The following is a 12,520-nucleotide window of genomic DNA, read 5'->3' on the forward strand; positions in this document are numbered from 1 at the left end:
AACTATTAGTATGAGATAATGACCTTATTATATCACTTTTTTTCTATTTAAGAAATTATATATATTTTCTTTTTTTTATCTGCATTTAAGAGAAATCTTCTTACACCCAAAGCGTGGATCAAATAGAAGAAAGCCATTGACCCATCACATCTGTATGTAGGAATTGCATATTTGATTCCTAGCAAATCTTATTTGAATTTTGATGTGGATCACATATATGTATATCATTTTGGAAGAAGGTGATAGAGACTATAGACTGGACAGTTTGCAGACTCCTATAGAATTAGTGAGACATACGTTTCTAATAGCCTATCGATTCCTAAAGCCTAGATCGATGATACTCATCAGAAAATCTTTTTTTCATTTACACCCCTCCCCTCCCCCCCTCCAAAAAAAAAAAAAAACAAAGAGAGAGAAATCTTCTTTATTTATAAAAAAATAGTTAAAAGGGGGGAAAAAAAAAAGAAAAAAAAAGGAGAGAGTATTCCATTTGTTTTTCCATAATTGGTCTCTTTGATTAACTACTAAACTACATTGATGTTCATTAAGCAACTTGCCATCTATGGCAAATTACTTTTATTAAAAAAATAATAAATTAGAGAGGAAAGCACCAATCCTTTGATCTAAAATCTAAAGGATATCACCATGGCCATATTTTTTTAATTTTTGGAAGAAACACCAGTGATCATATTTTATATATATATATATATATATATATAAAGGTTAAAATTCTTTAAATATCAAAATAGTTGTTTACATCAGCGTATAAGGCAAACTATAAACATTTTCTTTTTATGAACAACCAAACTTGAATATGGTTCCAATTATGAAGGGCACATAAGTGATACTCGAATTGTGCAATTTAAAAAAACAAAAAAAAAAAAAAGCATTGGCACACAGACGATATCATATATCATTTATAGCATAAAACAAATATATCTGTTTTTGAAAGGTGATAGATATATAGGTATTCGTAAAACGTTTCTAATTTCGAAAATGTTTTTGAATAATATATCATTTTGCGATGTATATGCTTTGATAAAAAATGTAAATAGATTAAGTTTATTTAAAATCTGATTAAATCTTATTACTTAATTCTAAATTATGTTTTTAATTTTTTTAACATATGAAATATAAAAATTATATTAATGATTACATTTTGTAACAAAATAATGTTACTATGCTTGTAAATAAATCCACTTTAACATATATAGGTTGACATCCAATTACTACATGTAAGACACGTGACTGAAGAAAAGATCTTATATATTTTTGTATACTGAGAACTGAAGTATATATATATATTACAAAATAGAGACTTCCACGTAAGCCCCATATACTTATCTAATAAACCTCACTTTATCACTAAGGCTAGCATATCTAGAATACAGTTGGTAAAGCTCATACGAATCCTAAACCAGATCATATCAACCAACTAATGGAATACATAATAATGATCAAAAGATATAGCTCATAACACCTAAGAACTCATTGCTGCATCATCACCAGATTAAGCTGTGTTGTCATCCCCCCTCAAGCAGTTTGTGGGTGGCACCACATTAAACTTGGAATGAAGATGCTGGAATCGGGTAGTTTGTAAACTCTTGGTAAGGATGTCGGCAATATAATCTGTTGTTGGAATGTAGTGTACTTCAAGGATGTTTTGGACAGCTTTATCACGAACAATGTAAACATCAATCTCCATGTGCTTCATTCGTTAATGAAATAGCGGATTTGCAGCAAGAGAGCCAGTGCCCATATTGTTACACCAAAGAAGAGGCACTGGAGTTGGAGTGATTTTTAAATCCATAAGAACCTATGGTAACCAAGAAATTTCAGCAGCTCCATGTGGTAAGGCCTTGTAATCCGATTCAATACTAGAACGAGTCTCTGGTTGTTACCTGTGATAAGAATATCATCGACGAAGATGAGAATCTAAATAATGCCGAGAGAATTATGAAGGATGAAAAGAGAGGAATCCATCTTTAAGTTGTAAAATCCCCACATACTTAAGGTCCATTTTAATTTGTCGTACCAAGCCCGTGGAACTTGGTGAAGACCATAAAGTGACCAATGTAATTTGTAAACAACTTGTGGTTGCTTCATAAACACCTCTTCAGTCAGGGTTCCATTTAGGAAGGTATTGTTTACTTCTATCTGTCTCACATCCCAGTTCTTGGAAACAGCAATTGATAGCATAACACGAACAGTAGAGGGTTTTATAACGGGACTAAAAGAATCATGGAAGTCCAACCCCAGCTTTTGGTGGAAGCCTTTGACATCTAGACGAGCCTTATGTCTTAAGATGGAGCCATTAGGATTTCTTTTCACTTTGAACACCCATTTGTTCCCAACAAGTCTTTGACCAAGTTGAGGAGATACCAGAGTCCAAGTTTTGTTAGGTTGTAAAGCAGTGAACTCAGCATCTGTGGCCATTTTCCATTGAGGACAGAGGATAGTAGAAGCCGTTGATGGCGATTCAACAAGAGGAGAGGTAGGCTGGATGGTGTTGAGATATAACTTAGGTTTGAATATTCCTACTTTACCCCTGGTTATAATTGGGTGCGTGGGTTGAATTGGATGTACTAGCGGTAATGGTTGTGGAGATGCATCAACGTCATGTAAAAGAACTGATAAGGAGCTATCTGATGGACGTGCATGCAGCGGTGTGGCCAAAGGGGACTATGGGGAGCGGTTGTGAAGAATTCGCAAGGTGCGCTGGACAGAATCAGTTGGAGGTAGAGTCACGGAAGTAATGGAATATTCTGGTGTAATTAGCAGCGGTGATAAGGATGATGATGTAGTAGGTGTATTGGGTGGAGAAGGTAACCTATGAGTAGGAGTAGTTTTGGTAGAACACAGCCACTTTGTTATTTGCGTTAGACAGAGGAGAAGTGGAATGACCTAGGGATGCTAAGCAGGGCTCAGATCGAACGGGGACCCACCATTTTGATGCCTACAAGAGAGAATTAGACGAAAAAAGTATATGGGAGTTAGACGTAATTTTATCATGCATGTGGGGTCCAACTGGTATGGCAAAAGGATAACATTCTTCGTTAAAGATAACATTAGGAGATTTATATATTTTACCAGTGATGAGACTTAAACACCTATATCCTTTATGTGAAGAACTGTAACCAATGAAAACACACATTTCAGAATGGAAGCTAAATATTTTTAATCTATAAGGTCTAAGAAAAGGAAAACATTCACAACTAAAACATTTTAAAATAGAAAAATCAAAATTGTTGTTAAATAGTTTTTGGAATGGAGATTGAAAATTTAGAACTTTGGTAGGAAGCCTGTTAATTAAGAAAGTTGCAGTGGAACAGGCATTCCACTAGTGCTGAAAGGGTATGGAATTTTGTGCTAGAAAAGTGAGAGCAGTTTCAGTAATATGGCGATGTTTTCTTTCAACTTTGCTATTTTGATTATGAGTATAAGGACATGGATGTTGAAAGATTATTCCAAAATCATTTAAGATTGATTTGAGAGGTTTGTATTCACCACACCAATCAGCGTGAAAAATTTTAACTTTTTATTTGTTAAATTTTCAACCATTTTTTTAAAATGCAAAAAAAATCATTGTTACTTCAGATTTAGCTTTCATAGGGTAAATCCAAGAAAATCTACTAAAATTATCCTGAAAAAGTAGATAATATTCATACCCCTCTGGTGTTTCAACAGGAAACTGGTCCACACACATCAGAAAAAATAAGATCTAAAGGTTCACAACTAGTATTAGAAGATGGTGGAGCATATAGACGTTTATTTTTGCCTAATTGACAAGCAATACAAAAAGATTTACAAGAGGAATTAACAAAAAAAGGAATTGTTGCACTATGATGCAACTTTATTCAGGATAAAAGAACTTCGATGTCCTAGTTTATAATGCCATAATTTATGAAATGGAACTATAGAACTAAAACATTGAAATTTTTCTGAAAGATTATTTAAAGAAGATAAAAGATTCCTAGGTGCAGCAGAAGACTTGGTGGATATGTTCATGTGATAGAGTCCATCCTTAAGCAATTCTCTGAGAATAATCCTCTTCGTATCCTTTTCCTTCACAAAAACAAAACGATCAATAAATTCCACAAACACATTATTACCACAAGTTAATCTGGAAATGCTTAAAAGATTTTTTTTTTTTTTTTAATTTTGGGAACATGAAGCATATTGTTTAATTTCATTGATCGGAACTATTATTCAAAAAAGAAGAGCCAGTATGAATTATTGGTAAACCTTGGCCATTATTGACAATAAGTTTGTCACCTCCAAAATATTCACTCTTTCCAGAGATGTTAGAGGGATCAAAGGTAATGTGGTTGGTTGTTCCACTATCTAGCAGCCACTCTAGATTGGCAGACACAACAGGAGAAGCATAAAAAACATTGGTGTTGTTCTGACCTGTGTAATTCTCATCAAACCGATACCAACAACATTCAACATATGACCAGGTAATTTACAAATTTGATAAAAAAAACTTGACTATTAGTGGTACTTGTATTTCATCCATGGCCTCTGCCACACCCTCTGTTGGAGAAGGACCCTCGTGCTTGCTGTTGCCAGTAATGTGTAAGGTGCGATTATGGTTAGAAAAGCGTCCTGAGTTGTAGCGTTGGCCAGAATCATATTTGGTGGACTGTTTGCTGACATTATGAGCAGACACAATATCAGGTGGAATGGCCCGCTGGATTCGTACCTCTTGAGTTAACAAAAGAGATTGAACTTCCTCAAGGGTCATGGCTGTGTCGCTAGAATTTACTTGAGCAACCACCACATTGAACTTCCTCAGGGGTCATGGCTGTGCGGCTGGAATTTACTTGATCAACCACCACATCATAATCTAAAGGCAACCTAGCAAGAAGTTGCATTATGAAATCTTCATCTGATATGGGAAATCTTGCCATCGTTAAAGAGTCAGCAATATTTTTTAATTTAGAAAAATAAGAGGTAATTGACAGAGTCTCTTTTTTGGTGGATTGAAATTGAATCTTGAGTTGCATAATTTTGGCCTTTGATTGACTTCCAAAAAGACTTTCGATTGAGCACCAAAGCTGATGGGCAATCACTGGATTAGATGCCTTGGTGATTTGTGCATGGATTTCGGGTGATATAGAGGATAAAATCCATCCAACAAGTGCCTGGTCTAGACAACTTCACTGATTATAAATAGGTTTCGACACCATCACTTGTAACACCTCACTATCATGAGCACAGTACGGGGTGGTGGTTGAAGGCTTCCATGAACAAAGGCTTCCATATTACATCCGATGATGGCTAGCAAGATTGGGGATCTCCAGATAATATAATTATGTTGTCTAATGTAAAAGGAAACGGGTAATCTGGAAGAATAATATCTGAAAAAGATGGAATAACTGAGGCAGGAACAACAGCAGAGGTTGTGGTGGAAGAACTGGCCATTTGGATTGAAAAAAAACTCGTTTGAGTATACTTACTGCTTTGATACTATATAAAGACATATGTCTGAAGAAAAGATCTTATATATTTTTGTATACTGAGAACTAAAGTATATATATATTATAGAATAGAGACTTGCATGTGAGCCCCATATACTTATTTGATAAACCTCACTTTATCACTAATGCTAGCATATCTAGAATACAGTTGGTAAAGCTTATACGAATCCTAAACCAGATCATATCAACCAACTAATGGAATACATAATAATTATCAAAAGATTTAGCTCATAACACCTAAGAACCCGTTGTTGCATCAGCACTAGATTAAGTTGTGTTGTCACTACGAAATATATATATATATATATTTATATATATGGGAATATGCTACGATGCAGACCAAAGATTTTGACGACGATTTTTAAAAAAATTATTGTTAATACTCAGTTTTGCATATGAGTATTAACGACGGTATTTTCAAAAAATATCGTCAATATCCATGGTTCCCATGCAGACCGTCCGCACTATAGATGCTTTCTCTCTCTATATATATATATGTATGTATATATACACTAGCGTCTAGTTGGCTACCTATAGAAGCGAAATTATGTGTGGGCCTAAAGGAGCTAACCTTATTTCCTCTTTTAAAATCATATATACTAAAACAGATTTCCACGTAAAGCTGATTTAAAGATAGGTATTTGCCACCCAGTTAGGAAATATCAAATAGATTTTCATATAATCAGTTGTTACTATAAAAGTTTAATTCAAAGCTTCGCTGTATTTACCTTCCATAGAATAAATATAAATTGTCTTTAATATATAATAAACTCACTAACTCAAACAATAATTTCATATATATATATATAATTGATTTCATATATATAATATATATATAAATAAGTTAAAGACCAAAGGTAAATAGAATTTTATATTTAAGTTTTACATACTTTATGTTTTTCACTAGAGTTTCTAATCTATTTATTAGTTCTCATTTACATATAAAATTTTGATTTTGACTTAATTTACTTTTCTATTTCGTAATAGATATCTTTATACGTGTTTCTTAATTAAACCTAATAATTATTAGTCTAAAAATTAAATTTACTATGAGCAATTTTCTTCAATAATCACATGAAATAATTCTTCAAAGATTGTGTATTTTATATATTATTTTTTATCCTTTTCTTTATCATAGTTTTGCTTGGTGTGCATATATATATATATATATGTATGATTTTTTTTTTTTGGTCATTTCCGTCATATTAAATTGTTACTCATAATATAAAAAGAAAGTTTCAATTTGAAATATTTTATATTATATTGTATTAAAATATTAGTAAAACTATATATTTTAAAATTTTTACATTAGTGTGCCCCTCCCCCAGCAGAGCATTCTGGTTCCATCCCTGGCTGCCTAGCTTGTGTTATGATATCAAATGACGATGTGGATAAGGGTTTTTCATATTTTTTTTTTTTTCACTAACTCACACCCATTTAAAACACTACCATTTTATTTTATTTTTCTTTTCTTTTATTTTTTTACCTCACTTTAAATTTAGCCTCCTTCACTAGTTTATCCAACCAAAAAAAAAAAAAAAAAAAAAATCTTCCTGCCTTGGTGCTTCCTTTCATTGCTAGCATCCTTCCTACAACTCGTTATCGGTATCTCATTTACTACCTATCACCGAAAATGAATTTATCTAAGAAATGCTAGGTCTTTGATATAATATTCAACGAATTCACCCTTATAACAATATGGACCATTGAAAGCTAGTTTTAAAAATTATACACACAACAAACATGTGTTAAAAATTGTACAATTTATCAAATATATATATATATATATATATGATGGCCAAAGACAACTATAAGTATAAGAGAAAATTATTAAAAAACATAAAATTATAGAAGAGAATTAACGATGATAAATTGGTTATCATTATTGATTTCTTAGTGGTGACAAACATCGGATACAACCAATGGATGGCTTTTTATTATTATTATTATTATTATTAGATAAAACTAGTGGATGGCTTAAAGAAATGCTTTTTGGCACAAAAAAGAGAAGGCTTTATTTTGAATCATAAGGTTCATCTACCTTAAATAAAGGAAAAGACCCAGGTAAAAACGATCTGACTTTTTTAAAATCACGTCTTAAATCTTAAGCTTTGAATTTTTGCCATTGAGCTAGGCTTTACCATATTTTCAATCCAAATGATAGAATTAAAGATCGGGATTTAAAAAAAAAAAAAAATCAGATTGTCCTAATTTAAGATTAATAGCTTAAATAAATATAGAAAGATAAATCAAATAAATAATTAAAATTTGGTTTGCCCTAACTCCCAAAGTCAATTCCACATAAACAGTTAAATATTGTTTGATTTTCCAAATTTATCCGTGTTTTCTTATAAGAAATAGAGCATGTACATTGCAAATGCCATTTAATAGCAAAAAATAAAGAGATTAAAGATATGTCATATAGTTCATATCATATAAGATAAAGAGCTTTGGTGGCGAATTCAAAGTTTAAGGAATGAAATGCTAACATGGATAAATTTCAATGAACAATGGCGTTTAAAAAAAAAAAAACTTTTAATTAATGTTATTATACATTATTTTATTTAATTGTCTATAATAGTAAATGTTCATAGAAAATAAAAATAAAAATAATAATAATGATGAATAAATTTTAATGTTGGAGAATTCTATAAAAGTTCATTTTTTGCTTAAAAGATACTATCTACTATGAAAAATATGCTCTTAAAAATAAAATACTCTTAAAATGCTATTGTTGGAAACTAAAACCTTATATATTGCAAAATTATAGTTATGAAGCGAGTAAGAAATTAGAATGAACATAAATATTAAAGAAAATTACTCATCAAATACAAATAGATTCCACAAAAATTGTAATTATGGAGCATGTAAGGAATTAGAATGAACATAAACATTAAAGAAAATTATTCAAAAAATCTAAATAGCTCCACAAAATACAAATTAAACAAAACTTACTGTTGAGTTCAAATATAAATAAGTTATTACTATGGACTGATTTTGTTGGTGAAATTAACATTTAATTACTTTTTGGCCTAGTTAGGAGTATAAATAGTTAGAATATAGGGTGAAAAATATGCTCTTGAAAATAAAATACTCTTAAAATGCTATTGTTGGAAAATAAAACCTTATATATTGCAAAATTGTAGTTATGGAGCAAGTAAGAGATTATAATGAACATAAATATTAAAGAAAATTACTCATCAAATACAAATAGATTCCACAAAAATTGTAAATATGGAGCAAGTAAGAAATTAGAATGAACACAACATTAAAGAAAATTATTCAAAAAATCTAAATAGCTCCACAAAATACAAATTAAACAAAACTTACTGTTGAGTTCAAATATAAGTAAGTTATTACTATGGACTGATTTTGTTGGTGAAATTAACATTTAATTCTTTTTTGGTCTAGTTAGGAGTATAAATAGTTAGAATATAGGGTGAAAAATATGCTCTTGAAAATAAAATACTCTTAAAATGCTATTGTTGGAAAATAAAACCTTATATATTGCAAAATTGTAGTTATGGAGCAAGTAAGAGATTAGAATGAACATAAATATTAAAGAAAATTACTCATCAAATACAAATAGATTCCACAAAAATTGTAAATATGGAGCAAGTAAGAAATTAGAATGAACACAAACATTAAAGAAAATTATTCAAAAAATCTAAATAGCTCCACAAAATACAAATTAAACAAAACTTGCTGTTGAGTTAAAATATAAATAATTTATTACTATGGGCTGATTTCGTTGATGAAATTATCCTTTAATTCCTTTTTGGCCTAGTTAGGGGTATAAATAGTTAGAATATGGGGTGCAATTTGATAGTTACTCACATATATAAGGAAGGGAATAAAATTGTTAATGCTATGGCAACTAGGAGCCATTCTTATCTTCCAAAAGGGCCAAGATATATGCTACTAGCTAATGTTTTAAGAATCATGGCTTCCCAAATTGTTCCTATTAATTTTGTTTTATGAGGTTTAGCTTTTCCATTTATTATTATTTTAAAAAAACTACTATTCTAGTTGAGTTTTTAGCTATCGGAACTTTTTTGTTTTGATAAATATACTTGCATAAAAGCATAAAAGGAACAGCCCCAAACATTTACAAAGAAAAGGAAGATAGAGCTTTCTCATTCTCCTAAAAATTATGAATGACAAGAGGAATATCCTCCTAAACAGGAGGATAAAAATAAAATTTTCTACATTTTTAAGAGCAGTAATTTGATTGTGTTAGCCTCTATGCATTTCCAACGAATAGACTAGGAACTATCAAAAAATCAAGATCTTAAGAGAAGAGATCATTCATTGTCTCATTCATGGTCTCCTACACTCAGGATCCTAAGAGTTAACGATCTAATTCATAACACATTGAGCATCACTCATCCAATCCAACCATCTTCATTGTTTCTACAAAACTGACTTGGTTGTCCACTCCAAAGATTTTATATCTGCTCATTTAGGAGAGAAGCCACCAAATCTATTGGTGCCATCATCTAGACATCCCCTATTGTATCTTACTACCATTGTACGAACATACCTTTCATTATTCCAAGCTGCATTCATGTTTATGGCAATCCTCCCCAACTCATAAGGCTTCAACCTTGTGATCCTTCTCACCTCTGGACTTCCTGTAACCACAAAAGAATCGGAAACTTCTTCCACCCCTTTCTCTGAAGATAAACCACATGGGCTATATTTATTTTCTCTTTGTATAGCTTTTCATTTCTTATATGCCAAATAGCCATTAACAAAGAAATTAACAACAAAGGACTAGCCATTAACAAAGAAATTAACAACAAAGGACCTTCAATCGAACTATCTCTTATTTGAGACCAATTAAACACCTTTCAACTGGCTCCAAACCATTATTGCAGCTCAAAGTGTCAAATTTTAATTCATATTTATTGGCACAAAAAATGGCTCTTGACACAGGGCATTATGTGAAAAGATGGATAATTGATTCCTCAAAATTTCCATACAATAGTTTCTTAAAATCCCCACACAAAGGTCACATGAGATCTTCTTTCCTGATTCTTGAATAAGCTTGAAGCTTTGTTTGAAGAACCTTTGCTTTCCATAGAAATATTTTCAAATGCTCATGTCCATTGGAATTACAAACTTTCCTACTATGCTAAACACTATCATCCTTGTCTCCTAGCAAAGAATGACAACTTCTAATAGAGGATTTGCTATTCTTTCTTTACATCCGAAGTAACTTATCAAAAGTTTTCACAGTTGGTCTTTCCACTATCAAAATCTCCTATAGTATATCCGAGGTATGCAGGTCCTTTAGCTTTGTCTTATTCCACCCTAAAGAATTAAAATTTATCAAATTAGCCACTCTATTGGTGCTTGTCAAGTTCATCCCCTTTTTCTATTGTGGGAATGGTCTGCTTAGTGAGAGAAGCATACTAAAGAAGTTACTTAGGTACATGAGATAAATATCGTAATTGCATTAACAACCAAAGTTGCTTCTCTTTCTAAGTAATTGCAGAATAACTAATTCATAGCAAATTCTATTAAAACATTTTCTATGATTTATGAATTTTACAATGGAGCTCATCTAAATGCTAAATGCCAGGTGGTTAACCCTATTGCAATGGCACTCATGGAGTAAGCTTAATTTGTGGGGAACTACAACAGGTAGCAGAATAATCCATAGTTTTAATCTAGAATGGCGCAACCATTCAAACTTTTCATGAAAGATAATTAGAATGTGATGTAGCCTAAACCTATTTATTGACCACCACAAAAAAATTTGAACCTTAAAAAGTAATGACTCAATTAGCCAACTCCTAAAGCCAATTTATGACAGAAACAAAGATTAACTTCGCAAAACTAATTAGTTGAGATTAGAAATTTAGGATGGCTAGTTTACTTTCTAAGATGCAATAAGGAAATCTACCTAGTACTCAGAGATAAATCCTAGAGAAGGATAAGGTAACGAGCATTACAATGCACTTGGGAAAGAGTTAGATGCTCTTAAGAAGACAAAAAGATTAGCAGATGGAAACAAACAAGCTTCTCTAACATAGGTACCCATGAAGGAAAAGCTGAAGACCATGTGAAAGTCTAAACTTAACCCCCTCAAGAACCAACACCAAGAATCGATTTTCCTTAACAACAGAAGAAGGTTAAGTTGGATAAGTAATATATTAAATTCCTGGAAGTTTTCAAAAAGTTTTACATTAACATTCAATTTGTGATGCTCTTAAAAAAAAAAATGCTTAATTATGAGAAATTCATTAAGGATGTCATTTCAAATAGGAGGGAGCTAGGTGAATATGAGAAACTTGCATTTACTGAAAAGTGCAGTGCCATCTTGTAGAAAAAGTAGCCTAAAAAATTAAAAGATCCAAGGAGTTTCATCATTTGTTCTATTGGCAATGAAATTTTGAAAAGACATTATGTGATTTAAATGCAAGTATTAATTTAATTCTTCTTTCTATTTTCAAGAAACTTGGATTAAATGAAGTGAGACCTACAAGGTGTCGCTATAATTAGGTGATTATTCTATCAAGCACCCTAAAGGTTTGATTCAAGATGTTCTTGTTAAAGTTGATAAGTTTATTTTTCCTGCATACCCGAAAGCAGTGTCTAACCATGTGGTCAATTAATAGATCTTTTGGAGGCTAGTTTGGTGCAAGATGACTTATCGAATGTAGAGGATACATAGGTTAATGGGTATACTCTGTGGGTGGATTCTTTTAAACCAAAAAGAATGAAGCATTGGGTTAAATTCCTTCATGATCGATGCCATCTATTAAGAAGCCACATACTTTTGAACTTAAACAATTACCCGATCATTTTATTTTTACCTAACTTTGTGAATCATCTACGTTACTAGTAATTATCTAAGGAATAAAAAATATTAACAATATTAAAGAAACACAAGTTGGCAATTGGGTGGGTATTGGTGGATATTAAGGGAATTCGTCTTTCTATATGCATGCATCGAATCTTGTTGGAAGACAACATCAAACCATCAGCAGAACCATAAAGAGGCTGAATCTAACAATGAATCGGTTCAA

Source organism: Ziziphus jujuba, chromosome 12 (assembly GCF_031755915.1).
Source record: "Ziziphus jujuba cultivar Dongzao chromosome 12, ASM3175591v1".
Taxonomy (NCBI): Eukaryota; Viridiplantae; Streptophyta; class Magnoliopsida; order Rosales; family Rhamnaceae; genus Ziziphus; species Ziziphus jujuba.